This window comes from Neolamprologus brichardi, chromosome 23, assembly GCF_056152115.1.
Source record: "Neolamprologus brichardi isolate AB-2024 chromosome 23, ASM5615211v1, whole genome shotgun sequence".
NCBI classification, from domain to species: Eukaryota; Metazoa; Chordata; class Actinopteri; order Cichliformes; family Cichlidae; genus Neolamprologus; species Neolamprologus brichardi.
In genome coordinates this window covers 42,990,514-42,991,288 of record NC_142125.1, presented here as the reverse complement: position 1 = coordinate 42,991,288, position 775 = coordinate 42,990,514, and positions in this window count along the sequence as shown.

Below are 775 nucleotides of genomic sequence, written 5' to 3'. Positions count from 1 at the left end.
CTAACGCGTTCCTGATTTTGGCATAATAACTAGTTACCGTGCTCGTTACCACAATAATAACGTAGTTACTGTAACGCGTTACTTAATAACGCGTTAGTCCCAACACTGTATATAAGTCACTTAGATAACTTAAAAATGTTATTGTTTGGCTTTTTTTAGTATTTTATTTGTTCCTGAGTAAATCAGTTTGGCTGAGATTAAAGTTATAGTTTTTACACAGCTGAATAAACATCAAGCAGACAGCTGATTATCAGAAGTGTGAGATGCTCGAGAATTTACTCCGGTGTCCTGTTATATTTTAGATAGCAAGGAGTTTCTTAAACTTCACTGAAACAATCTGCAAATTTCATTCAAGTTTTTAGTTAGCACATACCTTAAACACTTAAAGCTGTAAGCTAATGATAGTTATATGAGAGCAGATGCTGCTGGTGCAATAAGCTGTACGCTGTACATCTAATGGATGATGATCTGATTAGTCGACTAATTGCAAAAATAATCGGTGACTAGTCGACTATCAAAATAATCGTTTGTGGCAGCCCTAGTTGAAAACGTGTTTTTCGACGATGTTTGCTCTGTAGTAAAATTAGCAATATTTGACTGCCCTGTTGATCTCATTGAAATGTATACAGCCTATTTAAAATCTAAAACTTAACATTGTCCGTAGCCTGCTGTTGTTACCACTGTCCTGTTTGAAATGTAATGACATATAACACACACACACACACATATATATATATATATATATATATATATATATATATATATATATATATAT